Source organism: Poecilia reticulata, chromosome 22 (assembly GCF_904066995.2).
Source record: "Poecilia reticulata chromosome 22, P_reticulata-male-v2, whole genome shotgun sequence".
Classification (NCBI taxonomy): Eukaryota; Metazoa; Chordata; class Actinopteri; order Cyprinodontiformes; family Poeciliidae; genus Poecilia; species Poecilia reticulata.
Genome location: NC_088851.1, coordinates 23,428,304 through 23,455,921, shown reverse-complemented (window position 1 = coordinate 23,455,921; position 27,618 = coordinate 23,428,304). Strand labels below are relative to the sequence as shown.

The window sequence follows — 27,618 nt, the reverse complement described above, 5'->3', positions numbered from 1 at the left end:
AAGTGAAAAAAAATCTTCTTTTGGTCCGACTGAGGACGTCTGCTACGCCTGCTGCAGGTGTGAAGGGATTTTGAAGGAGATGAGCTGCTTCCACTGTTTTTGTCCAAACAAAGAGGCTGGATGACACAAATCCATCCATCCATTTTCTTAAACCCTTGTCCCTCAGTGGGGTCGGGAGGGTTGCTGGTTCCTCTCCAGCTAACGTTCCGGGCGAGAGGCGGGGTCACCCTGGACAGGTCGCCAGTCTGTCGCAGGGCAACACAGAGACACACAGGACAGACAGCCATGCAAACACACACACACTCACACCTAGGGACAATTTAGACAGACACATTAACCTGACAGTCATGTTTTTGGACTGTCGGAGGAAACCGGAGTACCCAGAGAAAACCCACACATTCACAGGGAGAACATGCAAACTCCATGCAGAAAGACCGGGGCCGGGAATCGAACCCAGAACCTTCTTGCTGCAAGGCAACAGCTCTGCCAACTGCGCCACTGTGCAGCCCGACACAAATCAGAAGAAAGCTAAAAACAACAGATGAACCCAAACCAATCATTTCATCCAAACGTTTGAGTTGGACGGATAAAGTTTATAGACCAACTACAGAAGGTTGTTTTTCAGGCCCTGCAGTTTTTAGCTGAAAATGTTTTGCAGCACAACCTAAACTTTAAAAAATTTTCAAGAAATCATTTTGCTCCCAAGTTTCCAAATCCACATGAGAAGTTCAGGTCACTGGAGAGTTCAGCTGCATACGTGGACAACTGCAGAACTGTTAAATATTCTTCTTTTTCCCTACAAATGCAAAGTTACAAGCCTACTTGTAACTTCATCTACCATAGTAAAACACATTGCTTATGTATGGAGCACTTGAGAATAATCAGATTTAATTTGTGAAAATGATGTAACTATACACACAAATCAGCAGGTTCTTGTATTAAAGTAAATAAAAAACAGGAGTAAAAATAAATCACATCATCCCAAAATAAATTCAGGCATAACAAAATCATTTGAAGCAATGCTTACAGTACAAGCAGCCGGTGACATTACTACTTTTTACTTTTACTTTTTATTTCAAAATGGTTGAGTAAATTACTGCTAGACGTACATTTTTCTCAAAAAGTTACCAAAGCCAATGTAACTAGCTAGTACGCACCTCAACATCCTGCTAATTTTCTAAAAATAGTTTGGATGAACCAATAAATTAGGTTTTAGTTTAAATATGTGGTTGTTTCTTATTTCCTTCTTTATTTTCAAGTTTTCATTTTCTCATTCGATGAAATGACAGATCACACTCAGGCTTAAGTTCCAAGGAGACGTCTCTTTAGAAACGCCACAGGAGTCGAAAACGGAAATATTGATCACATATCTGCCATTTGTCCTGCCTATAATTCCATCACTGCAGTAAGAATTCCCTGTTGGGTTAATGACATGTAACAAAAACCAAATGCACACTCTTAATGCGCACTCCTTTTTCTGGCCTCGGCTGAATAATTTATGCATGGGTAAAGTGATCAGTTGTAAAGCTTTCAGGACCAAGTGCAGTTTCCCTTTTGTTTTTCTCCAGCAGCATCTTTCAGGGGTCAAGGCCCTTCGCTGTGTTGCACGATACCAACTTAAAACGACTTAACTGCTGATGAAAACAGAAAGGGAGGAAGACAAATGACGACAGTAGAAGGCGAGGAGGTGAGACCGAGGGAAAGGAAAAAACTCAGGGAATAAGAGACAAAAGACAGAGAGACAGAACAGTGGGAGCTGTATGCTGTTTGTCAACTCAGGGAGAGCAAAATGTCAGTTTTTGTGATGCATCAGTGAGTGATGGCTGCCATTATCCTACCCAGTGGGTATAAGCAGGCAATATTAGCACACAGTTTCCACACCCAAATGAAACACACTGAGCTTTCCACAGTGGGGATGCCCAGAGCCAGCAGGGAAAATGGAGTGTGGAAGCATGTGAGGCATAACGGCTGGTGGGGGGAAGCATAAAGAGACTCAGGGTTAAGAAAAAAAAATAAAGTAAGGAGAAAAGAAGCAGGTGTCGCTGCACACAGAAAGCCGAAGCCAAGAAGGCAAACGTCAGAATCAGACAAAGAGAGGAAAATAGAACAAAGAGAGTGCGGGTTCCTGTTGTTTGAATAGTCCCAGTGTTTAAATATAATGGTCTCTCTCAACCCGGACCACAAAGTGAGATCTGACATCCATCGAACAAAGTGGCTGCGGCAGATATGGCAGTTTTTGGCGCTGCAGAAGGGCGCGCACAATGAGAGCTTTAATTATAGAACAAGAACGGCTCACACACTCTTCCAACACAGAGGGAAGCTACCTGTAATTGTTTCAGCAGGATGAATGGGTGTGTGTGTGTGTGAGACAGAAAGAGACTTCTCCTGTGAAAATTCAGAAATAAACATCAAAAACTATTTTTTTTAGTAATTTTTGTAATGTAAAAAAGTAATATAGTGTAATAAAAGATTATATTCTACTTTTCTGATAACCTTTAACCAACTATGTGCTCTACTCTACTCGCTTCTTAACTAAATAAAACAATATATTCGAGTCTTTATGGACAGAATGCAAAGCAAAGCAGACAGAACTGATCAAATCTGAAGAATATTAGAACAGAGTATTTGTCATGTGAAAGCTATTTCTAGTATATTGATTTATTTCCCCTAAGGGATAATTCAAGTAAAGCCCCTAGGCCTTCTGGGTAAAGATTTATTGACAAGCAAAGTACCTTTATTGGAGCAATAACACCATTTTATTTGCTTTTAGGAATTATTGATCTGGGAAACATATTTGAGCATATGACAGCATGTGTGGGCGGTAAATTTAATGGTTTTTATTACAAAATGCAGCACACTTTAATGAGTCAGAAAACTCTATTAAAACGAGGGCTTCATTTTGGTTAATCACTAAACCTGTAAACCACGATGACAGTTAGCATATCAAACTCATATTTTACATCCAAGAAAGATTACGGCTAAAAGTCTGTGTTGGAACAGAGACAGAAAATCTATTACGAACAAAGGAACGAATCTCAGTTTGGCTTATTCTCGTGCAGAACAGCTGAACTTTCAAGTGAAACGGAATGTGTTACATAGATAATAAGAAATACCATTATTTTCCTGGCAGTAACAGGACAACACGCTGGCAGCTGCATGCATCAAAACGGAGCCTCAGAGGTGAATTTGCCTCAGTAAGTGATTCACAGTTCTCTGCGCCTTCAATCAATGTTATTTTTCCTCTTAGATTTGTAATGGTGTGTGCTATAGCGGCACTTTCTCCTTGCTTCTCCGTGACGACGGAGCTGGGAGAATGAGTCAGGAAGCCGAACCATTATCGGAAAATGTCACAGCGAGTCTGAGGTGCAGAGGACGTTTGTTCTCTCTCAACTAGTAGCCCGGGTGCATAAATCTCTTGAAATGCTGCACTTTCTTTGTCAGCCGTGGTTACCCTTCAGTGCAGCACAAGCCAAGCTGAAATAGGAGGAGAATTCAGACAGATGAGTCCTAACAATTTCAAAGAAATCCAATACACAGTTCAGCCCACATCCCTGTCAAACCACCAGCTGTGGCACCTGCGCTCCGTCTCTCCTCCTCTGTGTCTGTATCTATATAAAGCAAGTCAATAATATGACGGCAGCAAAGTAATCAAAACAAGGACCTGTCTGTGCACATTTGAATGATAAAAGTGAAAAAGCCAAGGAGAAGATGAGAAAACTGTGCAAACTTTAATTCTCAGCGTAAAAGAACAAAGGAAATGTCAGGAACAAAAGAGGATTTCCTCTTTTCTGCTCGAAAGGGCGTGTATGCAAGGCATGCACTCAAAACAGGAAAGATGATGTTGAGAGAAAAGGGGGAAATTATCGTCTTTTCAGCCTTTTCTTCAATACAAGCACAAATTCAGCTGTGGAGAGATTACTGAGCCGGCCTGCTGGGGGCCCGGGGGAGCCTCCGGGCCACAGTTTGTGGCCTGAAAGTCAATCTGTCAGCTACAAAGAGTCCTAATAACAACAGCACTGCAAAAAAATGCAGTGCCGACGCAAACTGCTGCAAAACTAATGCAAAGAAAGAATGGCTCTGGATCCGGCCATTTTATTGACATTTCAGTAATTTATTTCATGCCATAAACGAACCCATGTGATCAGTCACTGCCTCTCAGTTTATGTCTCTTGGTAGTTAATTATCTTTATAAATTATGGGGATAAAGGTTATTAAAATTGCTGTAACCTTTTTCATTTCTTTATCTATTGTTTTAATTATTGCCCTAAAAAGACTTCAACGTTGACCAGGACGATTTCAGGCAATGATGAAGGATGCCATCTGTCACGCTACCACAAATGACTGGTTGCCACGGTAACATTAAGTGCACGGCGTCCTCCGTGGTGATTACCAACAACACGAGCCAGTTAAAGGAGTTCAGTTCGTCTGTTTTTAATTATTGCAACCTCAAGTCATATTTACAGTAAGAAAGCCCACAAACCACATCTCAGACAGAGATGTTCATATTCTCCTCCTCAAAGGTGCGTTTGATTTATTGGCCAGGGATGATTGTGGGCTATGAAAGTTTCATAACAGTCTGCTTGTGTTTGCTGCAGTATCATAATCACAACCATATGGATGTCACTCATATTAACCACTTTGGTTTGGCCCCATTAACTGATGGGATATGAGAAACTAAGACCACTAAGTATATGCGAGAGCTCTGCTGCTGGTAGAAAATATTCACCGTAGTAATTAACAACATAGAATGTAATATTACTTCAAGCAGATTTTAGAAAATTACTGAAAATCTTTTTTTTTAAATGATTGCATTGAAAAATGGAGGGAAAATTTGCTTGTTTTTGTGGAACAGCAGCATCGCAAATATACAAAACGGCAGAAATTTAAACTAAATCTAAAAAAAGACATGAAATAATCAAAATGAAACACAAATCAACAAAAAAAAGCTAGAAGATTGACCTCAAAAGGATAAAAGAAACAATCATATAATGACACAAGCAGCCCCAAAGTGGAACAAAAAGGAAAAGACATACAAACAAGTATAAAAAGGCTAAGAAATAACATCAAAGAGATCCAACAAATCCAGGCGGATACGGTCAATTTAAGAAATTCACCAATTTGTGCATTCAATTAATACTTTTGGATTGCAATTCTAGTTGTTCCTGTAACCAAATCATTTTGTATTCCTTAAATTATGCTGCATCAGTTTGTTTTAGCTGTTTCATATATGATCAATAATCATAAAAATAGGGATATAATTTAATTTGAATGTATTATTTGTAAATGAATTATGTTCTATTCTAATTTACTACGGGGCTGATACCCAGTTAACCTGACCTCAGATCAAACCCAATTCACTTTCAATTGACCTGCTGCTGAAAGATATAATTTACTGCAGTCATATCACCACATTTTCTTCTATTACAGCATTTAGATGGTTATTTTCATCTGCTGTCAGAATGGGTACACAAAACAGCAACAGAGAGAAAAGTAATCAACTTACAAAAAGATGCAAAGCAACCGCAATCATATCTGCTGCAATATCGAAGACGAGACCCAGGCTAATCCTAAACAGTCTCCAGGTAACATAATTTAACGAAAACATGCAAAATACATGCAAGAGATCAAAAATGTCTACGCGTTTAGTCTGATTATTTATGAAGGCTAGAGGGGGGAATAATTTAACTGCAGGAGCTCAACATAAACATATCCACTGGGTCGTTGTGACTAATGTACGCTTCCATTCCTGAGAAGTTGCCTCCATTTTCTAGCAGACATGACGCCTCAGCGGTACAGTAAACGTTCTACCTGCAGTTAACACCAGCCTTCCACATGTTTGTGTCTTTGCCTCCTCTCCGCATTGTCTTCTATTGAAGCTGTGACAGCGAGGCTCCGGATTGAGAATCAGATCGCAGGAGATGATTGCGCCTTTCCATCAACTCAGCCTGTGAATGCTCTCATTGTGCCTGCCATTGTAAGAGCGCTGACAATTGATTTAAAAAGATCTTTTTCCCATTATATCTGCAAAGCCAGGAGTATGACGTTATCTCCCACCTATGCTCGAGCATCTTTTAAACACCTCCCGCAGACATCTTTGGCATTTGCGTCCAGATTGAACTAAATGAGAATAGATGTCGTGGAGTTTTCATTTTTTGGGAAACGAGGACAGCGAATGCCTCTTACTCTAAATCAGCCCCATCAGTTCAGTGAGCTCCGTTCCTGGCTGTGACAGCTGAATATGTGTGGGTGACAGTACAAACAAAGGTGAATCGATGCATTTCCCCGAGGAGGGGGAAAAAAGCCAAGTTGAGAGGAAGGCAAAGAGTGAGTAAGAGAAGACTGAGAGATGAAGGTGGCAGCGTGACATAGGGAGTGTGACAGTGTCATGCAGACTGGTTTCATCGTTTCTCCCCAGTGCCCTGGGGAGATCATTAGCTCACAATATGGAGTCTATCAATCCTCACAGAATACCACTTTCCCCTCCAGATACATGTCCCGTCTGTCTGCCTCTCTCTGCGCCCATCCGTCTGTCTGTCTGCTCCTCAGATCTGCACTCAGAGTCATCATAAACATAATTGGGGGATATTCAGCATGGTATACGTCCTCTGAGGGCCTAACACAACCTTCAACAGAAGTCTAAAGAGAGTATACATTATGAAAGTTTAATACGACCACGTTCGACCACGATGACAACCAGAGTCAGATAAATAGGGTTGCTTAGTTCAGAGGGGAAACAAGCTCGTGAAAAAAAGCCCTGCTGAAGCAAAAGAGGTCAGTTTGGTCAAGTTCTGCTCAGGACTGCGGATCCACCACACTACACTGCAAAAACACAAAATCTTACCAAGTACTTTTGGTCAGGTTTCTAGTGCAAATAACTTGGTAAGATTGAATCAAGACAAAACTAAGCAACATATGGAAGCTAGCTTTAAGCAAGTAATTATATTGAGTAAAGGTGACCTAGCAGGTCAAAGGGCCAAACAAAACATGTTCATTATATTTTTTTTTGTACAAAATTATTCTTAGGTAATGAGATTTAAATTTTTACATTTGTATGTTAAAATTGCTGAAAAACAGATCCACAATTATACAACCCTACATCTTAGAAAAGCAGTAGTGGAGCCTCCTGCACAACCAACAAGAGTGCAGCAAGTGGTTTCTGGATAGTAAGTCAGAAAGAAAACATTTTGTCTTTTCCAGCAGTTTGGTCAGCAGTAAAATCTGTCGACCAAATGTCTCGGAGCTCAGCTTGGGTTGCTAGGTGATGGGCGGAACTCGACTGGGGTTGCTAGGTAACGAGCTCCTCTTCACTGCGGTTACTAGGTGCCTGCTTAATTGTGGCATTACATTCCAGAGATTTTTAAACCGAGGTTGCTCTTGCGTTGGATTCTACTTGAAGTCCAGCTTTACGTTTTCACGAAATTAAAACATTAAAGTACTTTCACAGATTCCGGTGTGTAGTTTGTTTCCAGTGTTACCGAAACGTTTCTGGAACCAACAGAGCTGTGCATCCAGAAGCCATTCTGCACCACTGACCCGGGTAGAAAAGAGCTGATGCTGGTACTAATTGGAAAAGAGAGGAACACACAAACACCGTTCTTCATTCATACATCCACCTGCTCACACACCCACAGAGCCCCTGCAGGAGGTAATATCTCTTCCTGTTCCGGCTCTGCCTGGTCAGCCAAGCGAAGCTGCCACCTCATTGTGTCCTTCTGTACCAAGGCTCTGCACTGTCCTCCTGCAAGCAATGAAAAAGAGCGAGAGATACATTTTCCACCACTACACACACACAGGTCTGCATGAAGTCTGATGCCCTCCAGTACAAACAAAGAGATTTTCAAAGACTGAAACCCCTAATTCATCGTCTGCTATTTTCACTAAGTTGTGATGTACCTTTGGTAATAGCTTGTAAACTGGGTCATGTTAAGTTATATACGATGTTTTACTCTGAAATCTGGAAGGGAATACTCATCAGCTCCTTGTTTGGTTATAATTTTCCTCCAATAGGACAGTAAATAAGAAAAATACAAGAAAAGCAGGGCAAGCAGCAATTTAAAAATCAATATTATTTCATCTAATACAGTAAGTCTGATCAAAAGTTTCTTAGATTGCAAGTTTTTATTTGCAATTTGACTGTTTTTGTACTCTTTTTCTATAAATCATGTGTAAGTTGAAACTTCTAGTTGTAAAGTGACAGAAAATTATCGTCTTTAAGATCTAAACAGGTTTGTAAGTATAGCTGAACTGATGTTCCTGCATCCCGCCACGCCAACGTTATGGCAGCTGATTACAAGCAAGAGGATGTTTTGTCATGTTCTGGTATAGATGCCTCCATTTCAGCCACACATAATCAGGAAACTACAGGACATTTTTAAAGGTGACCTGTTAAGCTAAATTCACATTTTGCACATTTTAAAACTTCCAATTGGATCTCAACTGATACTAAAAATAAGCCCAAGCGCTGAAAATCCACCCAGCTGTTTTTGGCAATCGATAGGCTTAATCTACTGGAGTTGCGGTGTTACCTAGCAACCCAAACAGAGCTCCAGCTGGTTTTACCACTGTACAATGGCTGCTGGAAAAGACAAAAGTTTAGTTGTTGACTTACCATCCAGAAACCACTTGCTGCATTCTTATTGGTTGTGTGGGAGGCTCCATTTCAGATTTTTAAAGATGTACAGTTGTATAATTGCACATCTGTTTGCAGCTAATTTCACGTGAATGTAAACTTTGAGTTGGGGCTCATAGCCAACAGCAGCTTATTTGGATTTCAAGTGACAAGAAGCCCTAAACCAGCTCATTCTGGAAGAAGCTCAAAATATCCAGAACTGATCAGACTAGAATCGCATTATCTAAGAATAATTTTGCACAAAAAATGTAATGAACATGCTCTGTTGAGCCCATAGACCTACCCTAACCTGTTAAAGGAAGCATAATAGGTCACCTTTAAAAGATTTACTGATGGGAACAGTGATAAAGAAATGTGCCATTAATGGCAGAGAGTCTGAGGATGAGGTGAGAGGTGAAAGAGGGAATAAAGAGCAGATATGGTTTAAAATGAGATGGCGGCTTGCTGAATGAGTTGTAGTAGGATGAGGGGAATCCTGGGTGCATGTATGCATGGTGGTTGGAGCAGGAGGGTTCAGACGGGGCTGGGAGCAGAGATGGATGCAGAAACATTGGAGGGCAAACAGAGTTCAGTGGAATGAGGAGCATGTAGCCACAGATAGGAAATCTGTGAGCTAGAGGAGTTCATTTAGAGGGAAAAAACTCAAGGATTTTAGTCATAGAAACACTGGGAAAAAATGGGCGTCTTTGTGATATATTCCTAACAACAAGTTGGTCAAAAGTCCAAATTAAAAATATCTTTTGCTAAGTTATTGTTAACTGCTCCAACCTTTGAGTTTAAATATGTTTGCATCTGAATGAATCACAAGGAAGAGTTAAGTGGTTTAAACAAAACAAAGTATTTATCTGAATTGGACAAAAAGTTGGAGTAGATTTGATAGACATAAAGAAAACCATATAGCTCAATAATACTTTAAAAGACTACAAGAAAAGTTGGACCCTTTAAAGCAAAACATAAGTGAAGAATGATTCAGCATTATGTTTTCTTTGTATGTTGGAGGTGTGTTTAGTTATAAATCATGTCAGTTACACTCTTTGTGATGAAACATGATTTATAGAAAATATTAAACACTTTTATTGCCATAATGCATGTCCACCTGAAATGCAGCAGCTATTGGAAAAAGGAAGCAAAACGGGGAATGCGTAACAGTAAGTGACATTCATATTCAGCTTTCAGATACAGAGCCAACGAAAGGCACCTGGAGCTAAAAGAAAAGAAAACAAGCCTGACAACATGAAACACGAGCTAATGTTTCATCAATATATGTACAACAGATATCAACAGCGCCAGAAATGCAAATTAAAATGATATGTGAGGAGCTATAAATATGATGCATGATAGCTTCGCTTTTCCAGAGCAGACCATTTTTTCTCTCAGCTGCACGCTTCCACATTTGCACACAAAACAATTTCATCATTAAGACTGGGAGCAAACAAAAAGCTAATTTTTAGCATTTTTTCCATGTCATTTACTTCATAATCTCTCTGAAGCATCAAGCACTGAGCTACTTTACTTTCCTCAGTTTTCCAATTTATTTCAAGTAGAACGTTTTTAAAAATTCATTAAAGCTTTGTACAAAACACATCTGGGAGCCTCCTATTGATTTCTTATTAATAGGTTGTTTGCTGTAATAAATTATATTTCTCCAAGGCAAAGAATCTGTAAACTTGGGGCACAGTTGGTGGAAAACGATGGCCTCAGCTTCCATCAATCACAGGGAAAAAAATAACAATGTTTTTGTACTTTTTGCTTTCGTTTGTCACTATCAGATGTCATTTGCTGCAAACTCCTACTCTTCCGCAATCGGCTTTACTCTCTGGGTGTTTGTTTTCTCTGTTTTCACCATTGAACTTATCATGAGCCCTTTTAAACATACAGGATAAAATGCCCATCCTTTTATTGTTTGTTTCTTTTACGTCAGAGTTTTTTCACTTTCCTTGGCCGAGTTTTTAAGGCTGTAATCCTACAGTACAGTTCTGTTCTCCCACACAATAATCCTCAAACAAGATTGGGAAACATTGTCAAAATATCTGCAAACCTTAGTTTTAAGTCATTCATAATCAACATTTCCATTAGTTTTCAAAGCAGAAAGCTCATTCAACAGTTTTTTTAAGGAACATCCACTAAAATAGAGAAATTTTGCCATATAAAGACAATTTAATTACAGTTTTTAATACAAAAATGTATATTTAAGCATATAAAAATACGTCAAACAGATATTTAGCACGGCTGCACAGTGGCGCAGTTGGTAGAGCTGTTGCCTTGCAGCAAGAAGGTTCTGGGTTCGATTCCCGGCCCCGGTCTTTCTGCATGGAGTTTGCATGTTCTCCCTGTGCATGGTGGGTTTTCTCCGGGTACTCCGGTTTCCTTCCACAGTCCAAAAACATGACTGTCAGGTTAATTGGCCTCTCCAAATTGCCCCTAGGTGTGAGTGTGTGTGTGTGCATGGTTGTGTGTCTCTGTGTTGCTCTGCGACAGACTGGCGACCTGTCCAGGGTGACCCCGCCTCTCGCCTGAAACGTTAACTGGAGAGGCACCAGCAACCCTCCTGACCCCACTGAGGGACAAGGGTGTAAAGAAAATGGATGGATGGATGGATATTTAGCAGCATGTTGATGGCATAACTGAACTAGAGGGCTTTTTTGCTTCAAACTATGCAGGAAACTTGGGTGAGCAGTGAAAAGGACACATATTTTCCTCTCCATCATTCAGTATTATAAAGCATTGCAATTTTGAATTAAAAGAAACAAACTTATAAGAAGTGAGCTACAGGGACACAGCACTAAAAATGCTACATTTGCTGCACATAGTCTGAGAATTACATGGTTTTCAGCGGTCATGGATGTTGTTTATCAGTACAAAGTGTACCAGATAGGAAAATATGTCCTTACACCAATAATTAGTTTTTGCAACAGAATTTTTCTTTTCCTACCAGAACTAAAAGAGGATGAAACATCTGAATGCAGATTTGGAAACTAAGCAATTCCAAAGCATTATTAAAAATTTGGAGGTGTTTGGTGCAATATATCTTCAAAATTAGCGAATACGTTTTTGATGTTTCATCAGACTAATCATAATGTCATCGCACTTCTGTCTACTGATTTTGACACTCTTAATGAAAAAGTTTCATATAATTGATTATAAAAATCTGTCCCAGTGCATGTATAGCATTAGCATGAATATGCTAAGAGAAAGCTAACTGTAAACGTATAGAAAGGTGTAACACATTGACGCCTACATTACTTGAAAAGTGAGACCACGGTTTCCCAATGTTACGTATTCTGGTTGTTCTAGAAAAACAGGAAAGCTGATGTTGGAGGAGTAACAATGTTGGTTCAGAGCTGGAGTTTAATTAGCAACCAGAGTTTTAGTGTTTTGAATTGTCACAAATGTTTTTCACCTCTGTGATAAATTATAGGGAGTTTACCTCAGAGAGCTTTTAAATCTCTACTGTTCTCGGGTATTTTCTTCAGACTTACTCCTCACTGGATAAATCACCACATGAAACTTTCTTTTATGAACTCAGATTTAAAATGGAGACTTTGCTTTGATTACATTGGCCATCGTGTGCATTTCTGCTGGGTTTAATTTGCATAACTTCCTCACTCTTTCACAGATTTAAGTTGCATTCTTGACTGCATTATAAAGCAGGTCACTTTCTTTTCATTATTTAAAAATATTTCAGGTGAAAACTTCTGGGACAAAGGGAACGTGCTCACATACACCCATCGTCCTGACACGTCCTCTTACCGTGTTGCTGGAGCTCCCATTCTGATTCAGTGTATTTATTGCCTTTCTCAAGTTTGTTTACTGCAGATTGTAACTCATGTCAGCAACAGACAGACCGTTTTTCTTTTTTGCTCGTATAAAACTTTTACTGGGCTAGCAAACTGCAACTCGACAGGTACATTTTCAGGTCAGGAAGGAGAGCCGGAGAAGAGAAAGGAAGATTTTATTGCATCTTGTAAATTTGTGCATCAGATCTTTCTTTCCTATCAGCTAAAATTTATTCTTCCGTGCAACGTTCTTCCAGGACATAGAGCCAGTTCTATCCATCCACCAAACTACCTCAGTTCATTTACATAGTTAGTGATTTTATGGATCCTGTTCTTCATTGTAGAGGATAATAAAATATAAGATTAAACTCTGATATAAAAATAAATATGTATTTATCTGAAATTTTACTGACACACATTAAAGATGCAGCATGTAACTTTTTATAAAAATTTATTTTTTAAAGATTTGTTAAAACTGTCACTATACAGAAGAACATGGCACAGATACTTTGTGAAAAGACTAATCTTGTTGAAATTTTCAGGCTAAGTACTGAATTTTTGCTCTTTCAAGCCTTAAACTTATAGAGAAACACTCTGTGGGTGGCTCTAACACTACTTTAGTTACAAATAACCAATCAAACGGGAGTGTTTAAATTATTTTAAGATGTTTGACAAGACAGGAACTATGAATTGACTTAAAGGATTTTGACTCTTTTGGCCACCCATAATAAACGTTGAAAGGTAACACACAGATGGAAATACATGCAAGCCTGCAGAAACCAAACCTTCCTGCTTCAGGAAAACTTCTGTCATTAGCCTCATGACTTTAATATCACACTGAGAAAAGCCTCAAAACTCAGTAGGGCTGCTCTGTTTGTTGGGAGAGCCGCTGATTATTGTTTATTGCCTCAATAAAAACCACAGAATCCTCAACCTTCCTGCACACATCTGGCATAATGACAGCTTAAGTATTCAAAGCAGCGCAGCTATAAAATAAACAGAGAACGGGTGAAACATAAAGTGTGTGCGGCAGTGGGGTAGCTCTACCCTGAAGGTTTGTTTATTTCTTACACCTCCAGTTATAGATTGAGAAATGGCCAAACATTTAAAAGCAGAAGCTTTTATCTACAGCAATGATACATGAGGGAAGTTTTATTTATTCACCTGCGTGCAAACAAAGGCCCATCCGTGAACATAAACGAACACCATGTGTACTAATCACGCGCCCAGAGGACATGATATAACGAGATAAACCACAATGACTTTCTGCACACAATAATCACACCAAAGTATTAAACATGCACTCCACCAATTAAGCTAACGCAATTAACTGGAGGGCCAAAGTGAACTTTATGAGGATGTGCTACAGGTCTCTATCTTCATCTATTTTTTTTTTTTGGGAGCAAAATTGAAAGCGCCTGTGTGGTGCACCTGTGGAGTATTATGAGAACCATTTGGCTCTGATTACATCTCCTGTCTCTGGTGAGCGCTGTGTTGTACTGTCACACTTTCTGTGCCAAACTGTTTTGTGTGAACCCACCAGAAACATTACTCCAGCTATTTCTGTACAAACCTTCCCCGGTTTTACATTTCCTTCCTCCCTCCGTTTCTCCCCAACATGCACACGTCACTCCCCATCTGCCCCGTCACGGATGTGAGGAAGGTCCACTGTAGACGATCAATACCTGACAATATGGCAAAATCATATATTTTTCGTCTTTTTTAAGTAAATTCAATTTGGTCTTTAACATTCCACTGGCTTTAATTAGATGCCCCCGGTAGCAAATTGCAATTTACATTTTTATAGTTTTTCGAGTTAATTAGCTTGCTCACTCAGCCAGACCCGACTTGTTTATGCTTTCCTCCACTTCCTTTTCTCATTCTGCCCTTTTTCCTTCTGTTCGAGGCCTCGGCTTATGTTGTGTTTATAGGCGAAAAAAAAGCTTAATGTCTGACAGTATCTTCTCACTAAGCTAAATGAAAGTCAACAATCGCTCCTTTTATCAGCCATTTGGAAGACAGGTTGCAAACGATGGTGCGTTAATTCGACTATAGCAGCAAAGACACGTTTCATTACATTAAAACATTTTAATCCTCTCTTTTATGTGCACAAGCTTCTTAGTGACAAACCTCTCTCACATGTTCCCCGTTTGTCAGATTTTTGCAGGTAACAAGTAAATTACTTTTATTTCATATATAGAAAATGTACTTTGAATCTTGTCTGGATCAGAATGAAGTATTAGAAAACCAAAAAGAACATCTGACATCTTTTTGTCGACTAAAGAGCTTTGATAGTTGCCTCCATAGTAACTGCCAGATCAGCTCTCCACTTGCTATGTTTGGCTTTATTATATTGGCTATATTATTTCTGATTGAGACAGTAGAAAACTACTGCTAAAATAAAAGCTTCTCTGAAGAAATCGCCTCTCTCTGCTGGTGGATTTTGCAAAAGTTTAAATGAAACATTCTGCTGCCTCACTCATATTTGTGTTTATTGATACAAATTGCAGTCAGAACCAAATGTTTGTCATTGTTGAAGATTAAAGCTGCTTAAAAAATACCGTCTGATGAAAGCTGGATTTATTTTATCACACATAAAACAGCTTTAGGTGTCACAGAAAGTAAAATTTGTTCTTTCTTTCAATTAGTGTTCCTGATATTTTTGCTAATATTTTTTTTCTAATCAAAAAAATTGTTTTCAAATCTTGTTGAGATTTTAAACCTTATGACTGTTGAACATTGCAAAAGGTTCAACACATGATTAATAATGAGAAAATAAACGAAATCAGGTACAGGCTGTGCTAAAAATAACGCGTTGTACAAGTTTTACTTTTTATTCTTAAACTTTTCAAGTTGATATATTTTAATATAAGATATAATAACTTTAGAATCAAATCCATTTTATCTTCCATAATGACTTCGTTATAAATTATTTTTATGTTTTATTTAATATCAAAGGAATGCACCATTCCATAACAATCTGCAGCATCACTTATTGATTCTGAAGAAATTTTTCAAGTTGATTCCAGTGAGGATTTAAAATAGAAAAACTGACTTTCTTAAACTATATTTAATTAATTTTCCATTTTTCTGTTTGTGGCTGAAGAGAGGATAACTGTGATCTGATGCCAACAGATGCCATTTTCTCTCATCTATTGAGAGAAAACAGATGCTCCTGTTTTCTCTCAATGATACTGTATTTAGTATCATCTGCTTAGTGAATCCAATGCAGAAATTAACAAAACAGCAAGAACAGAACACCTGCAAAAATGGAGGAGATACCGCTGGGAGATTCCCCCCTACCGTTTCTTCGTATAGATGCATGCTGCAGGATGTGTAATCATGAATTTAGTTCTCACTTTTCCATGAAAGAGTCATGGAGCCAAGCAAAGACGTATGCTGCGATAACATTTTGAACTAATATGCTGCACGTTTTTAGCCATTTTACTGTATTTGCTTTTTTATTATTATTATTAACTCTTTCAGGCAGCCTGTGACTTGCTGCTTGTTGCCTGAGTGTGTTTGGAAACATCTGCTGGAGTTTAACCAAGCAGAGTCTGGAAAAAGGACTTGCTTTACACCTCGCCTCATTTAATATGTGTGAAAATGCAAAACTGGTCTCCACCCCGTCTCAACAGCTGTTCACCACCTGCTTGAGTTTGACTTCATTCTAACACTACATAACAAATTTGCTCCCTACAATGGCAATTTGCAACATCAGAGTGCAATGCCAGAACCAATTAATGCCTATTAACTATTTTTTGTGCTCAAACACGTCATCAGGACAAAGATTGCAGGTCAGCATGAACTTTTCACATTAACAGTTCAAAGGTTAGAGTTAATCCTTAATGAATACCAGCTGACCTGAACCTTTATTATCCATAAAGCTCCATCAAAACAAAGTCAACTTAGATGCCGCTTGTCACAGAACTACTGTTATCAATTTTTCTATTTATTTATGTTTTTTGCTGTAAATTATTAGATTTCTTCTTTGAGTAAGTCGATTAAAATCACGGGTTCTCCTTCAAAAGATGTTTTACTTTTAATCTGCGTCTTTACAAGAAAACGTTTAAGCAATGCAAGAAGGATTCAAGGATTTCAGGAAGATTTGGCAACTGCAAAGCAAATGGAAGCAGCTTGTGAAGACGACCGTGGAAGACTGGAATGAGACAGATACAAGATATGAGGGGAAAATGGCACACAGAATAAACAGCCAACTCACATCTAAGTGCAATTTAGAGTCCATCAAACATAATGGTAAATTGTTTGGCCTGTTAGAAGAAGCAAGGGAACTGGATGAGAACATTCAAAGTCCAGCAGAAAGATCCCAGGCCAGGATTTCAACCTGGATCTTCTTGCTGCAAGGCAACGGCGCTACCAACTCAATGAAAGACTCTGGAGATATTATTATCCTCCAACTATTTCACCTAAACACTCGTGTGTAATCGAGTGTGTACATCAGTGTTGTGGTCAAGACCACCTAACCCGAGACCAAGACAAGACCAAGACTTTTAGGGTCCGAGACCAAGTCAAGACCAAGACCGAGGGAAGTCGAGACCGAGTCAAGACCACGACCAGCGCCCCGCTCTACGTGATACGATAAAATGTGAAATATGATCAAAATTACTTCTCAAATTGATCTGAAAGATCCATATTCCCATAAAAAGATCTAGATAAGGTCTTTATTTATACTTTATTTATTTATACTTAATTTTTTACCAATATTAAAAGCAGAGCAAACTCTTTGTTCTGCTTTGGTTCCATCTCTGTGCTACAATTCACGGTGGTCTCGTGCCATCCCTAAAAAGATAACGAAACCATTAAACATAGCACCATTCTCTCTCCGCACCATGAAACGTAGCAATTGAGGCAATGCCCTGCCGGTAAATAACGCTCAACTATGAACACTTACCAAGGAGCAACAAGCAAGAAGTAACCAAGCACAAGACGCTCACCGTGACCGTTCTCACCCTCTCTCCCGCTACATGAACCCAGGTAGTCTGACACCATGGCACACATTACAGCTGTCACTTTGAACGAAAACAGTGAAAGAGTAATGTGCATGCTCTACGTGCTCTTTCGTTCTTGTGTTTTGTTTATTTGTTAATTAAAAAAATATCAATGTACATACTTAAATAAAATCCTCATAGCTACTGCAGTGTACACAGAACATTACAAGAACAAAGAATGATGTTCTGTCAGGTCGCCATACGCTGTCAGATTGCCATACGCTTAGCACGAACTCATGGCTATATCCGTCAGTCATTACCATATAATTTTATTTAACCAGCAACATAGAATCATGACGTAGATCATCATACACTTAGTTATCAACATTTGTATGGCATCCTGACTTAGCAGTTAAGTAGGTTAATGAGTTTTACACAGGCGTGTGTTGTAGTTGACTGCAGCTGCAGCCAGACCTTGCTTTAAATACACTCTGAAACCATGACAACACATGTATATCTATACAGTTATCATTGAAAACAATTTAATGACTTATTTTCATCATAACTTGTTGCGTATGGTGAACTGACAACTCCGCAGGCATGGTACTCACTGCATGTATGCTATCCTGACAGCGTATGGTAATCTGATAGAACAACAGCTCTCAGTGGCACTCAAGTCTTATCTTCTAAGTAGAGATCCGTTCAGAAGAATCGGACTGTTCCTGAATGTCACATCACTATATTGCAGACTTTTGGACACAGCGTTGTCCCATATTTGTGACAAGTCAGTCAACACCTCCGCACAATAATTCAGCGCAGTGTGTTTTTTTTTTTTATCACAAATGCTTATGTGTCTCTGTTTTATAGGCTTATGTTTGTGTAAACATAAGCCTTTGCTAACATCACGCCAACGGAGCTTATCTTTATTTGAGCTACTTTTCTAAGTGATGAAAATAGTTAGACGTAGTCCCCGCCGTCTGTGAAAGCAAAGCGCTGCTGAGTTAGCTGTGGCCATCGGATTTCTTATGATTTATGCAGCGCTATTATATTACTGACTATTAGACAGACATCTTCTGCCGCTGAGAGAAAACCACTGCGCATGTCCTGGAGCGCCGCATGCGAGTGGGAGGTGGAGAGGGGGAGGGGAGGAGGGAGTAACAGAAACACGTTATTGATGGATTTTTAATTGGTGCTTTTAGCATTCACTGAAAACAAAGATGTTAACAAATAAACTGGACAGTGTGCTGTACATTTAGTGATATTTTCACAGTTGCGGTCTCAACTGGTCTTGAAATAAAATGCCGAGTCCTCAGCGACCGAGGCCAAATGCGGTCGAGTCCGAGACGAGACCGAGACCATCAAAAAATGGTCTCGAGACCAAGACCGACCTCGAGTACTGCAACACTGGTGTACATAGCTTTACTTGTCCTACCACAGCCGTTGTGTTTGTTTGGTGGGTGTGACAGGTAGACTTCCAGTTAGTCTCACCATGAGCAGCCCTGGAAAAAATGAAGAGACCACTGACTGAGACCCCATGGAAAACCTGATTCCACCAAATACTAATTTCTGAACTTTGTATTGTTGATTCTAAATCAATATGAACTTGTTTTCTTTGCATTATTTGTGGTCTGAAAGCACTGCGTCTTTTTCGTTATTTTGACCATTTCTCATTTTCTGCAAATAAATAAGCAATATTTGCTTGGTATTTCGGAGACATGTCAGTAGTTCATAGAATAAAAGAACAATGTTTATTTTACACAAACATAAGCCTATAAAACTTAAAATCATAGAAACCAATCATTTTAAGTCATCTCTTTTTTTTCCCAGAGCTGTATATGCCTACAGCCAACACCGGAGGGAAGAAGTGAGAAAAATCACTTCAAAGCGAAGCTAATTCAGACGGCATGCAGTGCCACTCTGCTGGTAAATCATTTAATAGGTCTTGGTCAGATTTTTCTACTTATAGCAAAACATTTTCATATGTTTTAAGTAAAATAATACACCAGTGGAACTAATACTTTTTTATATTGATATAATTAGTTATTGACTTAAAACAAGCTTTTATATCTTACTAAAAAGTTACTTGCAAGTTAGTTTTGTACTAAAATATCTGCACTAGAAACTAAGATTTTGTGTTTTTGCAGTGTAGGGGCAAAACTCAATTTAAATTCTCACTGGAGTCCATGTGTCATTCCTCAATCTCTTTCCTGTGTCATTATATTTTTGGTTAATTCTATAATTTCTTTGTTAAAAATTTATTTTAAAAAATTATTACCTGAAACTTTACAGTTGAATCTGTAAAATTCTGAATGTTTTCATGAAAATTTATTATAACATTCTATTTTTTAAGGATAAGAAATATCTGTCTTTGTTCAATGCACCTCCTGTCATGTTTACTGTGCAGATAATCTTCACAATACGAGGTTATGAGAGGCACAAATCAGCTGAGCAGACTTGTAAGCCACCTCCACTGTCACTCACCATTCCCTTTAGTTTCCCTCCATGTTGTCTCCTGTTTCATCCTCCTCTACTCTCTCTCCCCAACAAGACATGAGACATGTAGTCCTGCAGCTCTGACACCGTGGGGCCGTTCGGGGGAAGCGAGGTAGCCGGCTGCCCAGAGACCATGTAAGCACTGACCTCCATTACTGCACTATTAAACGACTCGTGTACTCCTCCGAGGTAAGAGAGCTCTTCCTCCTGTCCGCGCCGCGCAACCCAGCTTCCCAAGCTTCCTTATGTGCAAAGCCATCCCTCTGCTTCTCATTAAAACATCACATCTACTTAGTGTCTACATGTTCATACCAACCAAACAGCCTGCTGTTATTGTTTGAGCCAGGCTGTTACTTCCAGGGCCTCCTCAAGGCAAAACAGGGCCAGATAGGGGGCTGGTGTTCATTTCAAACACAAGCCCATGTTTATGTTGATAAAAAATTAAGGTGGACATTGAAACAGATATCAGGACCTTGTAGCTGGTGGCAAAACATCAATACACATAAGTATAAACGCTGCAGTGAATATGCCAAGTTTTGTGCGTGATAAAGAGGCAGAGAGAGCAACGTTTAAGCATCAGGTGTCAGAACATTTCCTGGACAAGAGACCAACAATAAACTTGTTCTTCCTGTGAGCGTTTTAAATACCACAGAACAAATGAAAGAATCAATCATCGGCTTTCACATCCAAGCTGCGCTTTCTAATTGAGCTACACAAGACAAAGGACCATCGAGTTTGATGTTTAACGAAAAGTTCACAACAAATTAGCAGAAGATTTCCACTCATTGTCTTCTTGGGTCTTCACAGAATACTGGAAATTCTAGTTTAGCATGAAAAGGCATTAATTTAAAATCCGGCTCCACGAGCTCCATCATTACAGGCCATGTTTGGGTAAAAAAACAAACCCAGAGAGCCGCTCCTGTCTCGGAGAAAACATCTGAAATCACACACAATCTTTGAAGCCAAACTATTTTTTTCATTCTGGAGCCCATTTTTCCCCTAAATAACCCTCTTAGCGGGTTATGTGCTCATCTCGATCAGAACCCACCCGTCTCCCCTAATTACAGACTGCTTGTGTTTCCACTATTCGCTTTGAATTCTCTCTTATTCATCTCGTTCTCCTGACAGCTCAGGCCTAGATTTGTTTTGAAGTACTTTTCAATTGTCCCAACTTTATTTTTCTCCCCACAAATTGCTATGATTCTGTCTTAAAAAGAAAAATGACCACTTTAGCGCAGAATAATCGCAGAACATTTTCTGCCAGCGGGAAAGAGGAGAGAGGATGGACGTGGGTGTGCCGGAGAGAAGGGAGCCTCTGACCTGATGTTCCAGCACCTATCTGCTAATTAGACCTGTTCTATAACCAGATGCTCATAATTAAATTTACATGCAGTGGTGAATAGCTGGATAAAAAGAACAGATCCATCAGGAGGCCGTGAAGGAGGCATTGAGCGGCTATTGCATGGTGTGTAAAATACACAAGAACATAAAAAGCTCATTAAGTGAGACAATAAACTGAAGGAAACCCTGGAGCAATTCAAACACCATCTTGATCCGCACCCTGGAAGCGTCTTTCCATCACTCCTCCTCTGTTCCCGTCTCGCTCTCCGTGTCAAACTGTATCCCCTCTGTTTCTTTATTCATCTCTTATTTGCATTAGTAGCCAGGTCTGTCTTCTTCAGGATAAGATCTGTCTCTCATCTAGGTCTTGACATGACGTCTCAAAATATGGCATGACCTTGTCAGTGTTAAGCTTACACTGCAAAAACTAAATCTTAAGTTATTTTTCTAGTGCACATAGCTTAGTATACTTGAAATAAGACAAAACTAACAAGAAACTTTCCAGCAAGAAACAGGAGATTAAGTCAATAATTCCCTAATATTGATGAAAAACAAGACATTTTTCCCATATTATAAGTTAAAACGTTCCCCTTTTCGTCAATATTAAGGAATTATTGAATGTAAAGTAGGTCAATAGTTCAAAGATGCATCCATCTTCCATGCCGGAGAACTGATGGTGAAGCCACCCTGTCTTGTTCTGCGGTCAGTCAATAGATGGTAGACGGGCAGAAAAATACCCCGTTGATTTCCTGTCAGTTTAAAAAAAACCGAAGCAAACAATGGTTTAATTTTTGGTGAAACTCAGCGGCTGGTAGGCTGTGAACTGATCAAACAAAGTACATATTGAGGACCGGTCCATCAAAAGCAAATATCAAAGGCTTCCACAGCCTGAAGTCTAATTGATGTTATTTCCCAAAAGGTTTTCTTGTGTTCTGTAAACAAACAGGGGCAAAGTGAGGAGGAACGAGAGATTTTAATACGCTACACATTCCAGCTTAACGAAGAACAGAAAACACAACGTTACGTAACAAAAGGGATAGAATAGACATAAATGATATCAATAAAGGATTAATGCATGTTCCATTTTCATCTTATGCAATGTATTTGGCAAAGCTAAATCATCTAAACAATCTGTGAGCTAATTTCAATATTAGATCAACTTTATTTTGGATCATTTTTATTCTTATGAGTGTCAAATATTTCCTATGTTTCTCAATGCCTTCTTTTATCATATTTTGTTCAAATATACTTTACACACACTGCTGCTTCACTTAGTGGACTGTGGTTGAATTACAATAGAAAAAGAAGAGGTTTCACTCTATTACCTGTCCTTTTAATTTTTAGCTTGAAATGTTGCCATCCAGAAACCACTTTCTGAATTATTGTTTGTGCAGGACGCTCTACTTCTGCTTTTCAAACATGTACGACTATATATTTCCACATCTGTTTGCAGCCATTTTCACATGTGAGTGTAAACGTTTAGTAAGCAGTAGCTTATTTGGATTTAAAGTAACAAGATGCCCTAAAACAGCTCATTATGAAAGGTTAAAACGGGCAGAACTGACCAAACTAAAATCTCATCATCTAAGAATAATTTTATGCAAAAAAAATGTCATGAAAATGTTTTGTATAGCCCATAGACCTACCCTAACCTGGTCTTTTTGTTGGTGACTATGCCACCAACAAAAATCAAGAAGCTGGAAACAAAAAAGAAAGGAACTGGGAAGCTAATGGCCTCAGAAAGTGATGCAGCCTTTCAAGCCCTTTTCTTCACTCTGAGCCTAAACCAAACGCATTCCAGACTGGATAATGAGTTTTGGATTCCACCCAATTTTAAAACATGATGGATTTGTCTTTTATTTTTCCATGATCCTCCAAGGCCCTCTGTCGTTTCTCATAAAACCTGTGATGTAGATGCAGGAAGCAAAATAAATTAGAGACTAGAGGTGTTGTTTGGACATGGGATAATTAACAAGCACAATCAGTCTGTCAGTAAGCGCCTCTGTTAGGTATAGCCAACTAATGCAAATAAGCAATAATTAATATGGACCATGTGTAGGTTTTCTTCGTCGCCTGTCAATCATTTGTCGCCTATATGTGAAATATTCACCACCTGCAACCCTGGTTATGTGCAGATTCTTTTCATATCTATAATTATAATGAAACGCAGAGCTGAATTTATTAGCACACATTTGATGTAAGCGTTTGCTGGCGCAAGCAGCTTCAGCTTTGCGAGCATGCACACAAATCGCGTACAGCATGTGCAGACCAGGCAAGAGGTTAAAGCAAGAGAGATAATTTAAAGATACTCTGAGAGGACATATTCTTGCTCCTCCGTTTCTCCTTGATATTGTAATGAGTCTCCATGGTCTCCAAACATGCCCATAAATTTTCATAACTGGTGGGTGGACCAAAGTTGGCACAGAAAGTGAACAAATGGCTTCTTCTCAGGCATCATGAATATCAATGAAAGATGGGAAATGGTGGTCCTGATGAAGAAGGCGGAAGGCAAGCAAATCCCGGTGACTTCCAGAGTGTAAAGCAGATCAAAAACCGTCCCCGAAGCGCTTCATGACCATCCTGTTTTACTCTTCTCTCTGCTCTTGTGTTGCTCACAGTGGTAACAAGTCCAAATCAAATGGCTTTCTGGCAACAACAGAGAAAAGTAATCAGCACCTTGCTGATTTTCTGTATGAATCATATGGAGTCTGGTGTGAAAAATGGTTCGCAAAGCCGTAGTGTGTCAGTAATATAAATCAGTCGATTGCAGCCTAATTGTGGTCTATCAGGTTACCCTTTCATGGTAAACAAATCATTAGAGCAGTAATTGTAGTAAGGGATGAGCTAATATGATGATTTCAACACTTGCATTATTGCTAAGGAGACAATATGTTTGACGCTGCATGTGTAGGTTTCCCTGGAAACCGTCCATCAGAGCGTCTATAGCAGTGATTCTTAACCTTTTTTGACGTACCGAACCCACCAATTTCATATGTGCATTCACTGAACCCTTCTGTAGTGATAAATATATGATTTCCCCCAAAATTCAAGACATGGGGTGACCCAATTAGAGTCTAGTTGGGTCACCTCATGATCACTCAGTCTTCGTAAAGGTAGAGTCTCTGAGAACAGTTCTTCAAAATATAGTCAGTGTTTTCAGCAAAGTTGATCTGACTGTCCAGGAACGACCCAAGGTATTTAAGATCTGCCACAGTTTCAACAGGTTGGCCATCGAGAGAAACTGGAACCACTTTAAGGTCTTGTTTAGATCATTTAATTAGCTCTACATTCTAAAGAGAATGAAAAAATTATAAATAAAGACTTTGCAGTGTTCTGATTTAGTCATGTAATTATATTAGTTGTGTTACCACCCCCACGCCACTAGAGGCAGTACTAACCCCGAAAAGATGCGACTAAGGAGCAGATTTAGAAGAACACCGAAAGCTAAAGAATGTGGTAAAAACTGAGCTTTGCTGAAGTAAATAAAGACAAGTTTAAATCCATGCTGAGAGTGGAGCTCCTTCAATCAGGGCTCCTCAGCAGCTCTGATTGGCTAAGCAATGTAACGTGATCCTCTGATTGGCTAAGCAATGTAACGTGATCCTCTGCAGCAAGTGATGGCAAAGCGGGGTGTCATCACAGCAGAGGCTCCGCCGAACCCCTGAGACCGACTCATCGAACCCCTGGGGTTCGACCGAACCCAGGTTAAGAACCACTGATCTATAGGGAGTGATGAGTGGAGCAGAGACAGAAGTCGATATAACGCAAAGCAAACCGGTTAGAAATAAAATTTAAAAAAGAAAATTATTTACATTAAATACATTTATTAATGTATTTAGATGTAAAGGTCAAATGTAAATTCAACATGAGTGGCTGGTTTTGAATGTTTAAACAAAAACTGCTCAGTATCATTTGAAGTTAACAGAAAACATAAACCCTCAAACCTTTTCCCTCCTGTCTGCTCTCGGCTCCTCCACATCAACTCTACATCATCGCTTTTCATTTACAGAATTTATAACTTTTGCCAATTTCAGATTCTTAGAAATATGTACAGAACGGATTCAATGCGAAAGCAAAAGCAGAGCAAAAACAAAAACTATTTCCGCTGTTGTAATGTTGTCACAAATATATAATTATTAAAATTATCCTTCATGTAGAAAAATGCTACCCTTGTTCATTGCTGAGTCCTTTACAGAAAAGGGACTATTTTGAATGAACACTTTGAACTTTATTCCAATGTTTAGATCGGCTGGAAGAGAAGCAGGAAATGCTCATTACCCACCGACTCCAGAGCCGATAGCTGCTGCAGCCAACGGACAGCCGGCCTTTCCACCGCATCGAAATTATGAGCAGGATGGATGTTTGAGCCATGGCATCAATATCTACTCATCCACATGTCCATCCAGAAATCGGTGGAGAGGAATGTGATTAAAAGCTTTTGTGATTCAGACTTTCAATTCTATTGATCTCCTTACATAAACTATAATTTGAGCCCAAATGTGCATCTCATATGGACACACAAGCCCCATGCACACACATAGACATCAGCGAGATGTGGAGTAACAGATGACCTTATATCCTCACTGTGGTACACACACACACACACACACACACACACAAATACATGCGGGTATAACACAGATAACACAGATGTGTACGTTGTCTGCAGTGAAATTCCAAGGGAAAGACAGTTTCTATTTGTGGACATGAGGTTCACAAACTGGCCACTGCCAGAAGATTTATCTCCTCCTCACAAATTTCATTTGGGGAAGAAATAATAAGGTCTAGGAAATGAAAGTTAATCATGAATTCTCCTTCCCCTTTTCTCTACTATGCACAGCTCATCTGAGGTCTGCTTTATCTAGTCTAAAACCTTTTGTCTTTGTTGCCCTCTGCAACCTCTTAAATACATCATAAATCAGTGACGACGTTCAATTCTAGTGGCTAATTGTCCGACAGAAATGAACTGCAGTAAAGGTTCGTCCTCCAGTGAAATAAGGAAGGATTTTCCTTGCAAAGGAAGGTCTTATGGATCCTGTTAGATGAGGGATTTTTGCCCTTACTCTTGTTTTCCCTCCTCTGCTACCCGTTTGTGTCTGGCTGCAACCTTCTGATCCCTGCCAGCCGTTATCCTCTTATCGCAGAGCATCTACTCGAGCTTTCTCTCCACTCATGGCTTTTTCACACTAGATCATAACATCCACACCTGTGTCCAAGTTCTTCTCCTATTTCATGTTTTGATATTACTTTTCATGTTTTCTTTTCTCTCCCTCTGCCCTGCCTGTCTTTCTGCCTCGGCATACGTCTTAAAAAAAATACTCACCTTACCTCCAATAGCAGATTTCACCCTTCAGGTTGTTAGTGGGAAGAAATTGTGGATGAAACCTGAAAAGAAAGAAAACCAAGAGATTCTCAGGTCCTTCCACGGATGCAAGAATCTGTTTTGATTTTTTTTTTTTTGCTTTTTCTCCAATGCGTCAATCCAGAAGAAAAGTGGAGCGCTAACAAAATCGCTGAAAGATTTCTCACTTTTTTCCCTCTCACTGTTGCACATTAAATTAGGATGCAGTATAGGTGAGTAGAGACAATACTCTGTGGAAATCACCTGTGTTAAAATACCAGCTATTTGTGGCATAAACAAATGAGACAATGAAAAAGGTTTGAACAACTCGTTCCACCTTTAATGTGACACATGCTGTACAAAACAAAACCAAGACTTTGTTAGTTAGCAGATCTAAGTCAAAAACTTATGTAGAGATCTTTATTTTCTTAATTATTAGACATGTTTTTTTTATTTTGAAAGCTAAAAACCATATTTTGAAAACATATCCATGAAACACGGCTTTGATTTGATTTATAACATAAAATCCCTACATCAAGGTTTGTGGCTCTAAGGTTAAATCTTTATGGAAATATTTGATTCAAATCTAATTTTTATGTATAATATTACATTTCTTAAGGTTCTTAAAGTCTCTTATATCCAAGTGTTGATGTTGAAGGTCAGTTTTCTAATCACTGTTGCTTTTTAATAAAAGAAAAATACAGAAAAACAGCTAGTTAGACTTCTGGAATGACTGAAAACAATTTGACAGAAGAAATTATAATTTTTTAAAAATGTGTCAGTCTTCTTTTATCAGCTATTAACTAATAATAAAGTAATACGAATGAACCTTCAATAGACATAAAAAGACCATCAGAGCTGCTTTTGTAAATTTGCTACTCTATTATAATGTTGAGTTAAAATAAAATCCTCTTTTCCTTTGAAAAAAAATTATTTGAAAGTAACAAAAGCTTTAATTTTTTTTTGACAATGTAATCCTCACATTACCTGATGAAAAATCTGAATGAAAACACATTGTGGAAAAACTCAAAGTAATTTCAGTGTTGAGGCATTAATGGGTAAAACAAGAATCCAATGTTTCCTTTTCAG

General features: G+C 39.0%; 1 long non-coding RNA gene across 1 annotated transcript; it reads right to left on the bottom strand.

The window, feature by feature from the left end:
- Positions 1-350: 350 nt before the first annotated feature.
- LOC108165821 (uncharacterized) lies at positions 351-26,579 on the bottom strand. Its single transcript, XR_001776139.2, has 2 exons — positions 26,512-26,579; positions 351-7,738 (listed from the first exon to the last, which is right to left on the bottom strand). It is a non-coding gene; the product is annotated as an uncharacterized LOC108165821 (long non-coding RNA).
- Positions 26,580-27,618: the final 1,039 nt, after the last annotated feature.